Below are 329 nucleotides of genomic sequence, written 5' to 3'. Positions count from 1 at the left end.
CGACTTGTTAAGGACCATCTTATCTGTTAATAATGGGACTCATCAATTTTTTTTAAAAGATGTTCAGGACTTGCCAGAAAAAATCTACAGAAATTACTACCAAAATTATTAAAAATGTAAATATAAATCTAAAACTGCATATTTTTAGCTAAGGTTTAGCTGCAAACTATTGGTCTTTCGAGACATACGCCGCTCTACTGGCAGAAAACTATTAAATTGAATCATATATACCGGACCTACTGTCTTAATTAGGTATTACTTTGGAGTCAAATTCGCTTCAATGGTTTGTAAATATAACCATTTCCTTGGTAGAAAGGTGATCTTGCTTG

The sequence above is a fragment of the Mizuhopecten yessoensis genome, unplaced genomic scaffold, assembly GCF_002113885.1.
Source record: "Mizuhopecten yessoensis strain PY_sf001 unplaced genomic scaffold, ASM211388v2 scaffold2041, whole genome shotgun sequence".
In the NCBI taxonomy this organism is placed as follows: Eukaryota; Metazoa; Mollusca; class Bivalvia; order Pectinida; family Pectinidae; genus Mizuhopecten; species Mizuhopecten yessoensis.
The sequence above is the reverse complement of the archived record's forward strand: the minus strand, read 5'-3'. Positions refer to the sequence as shown.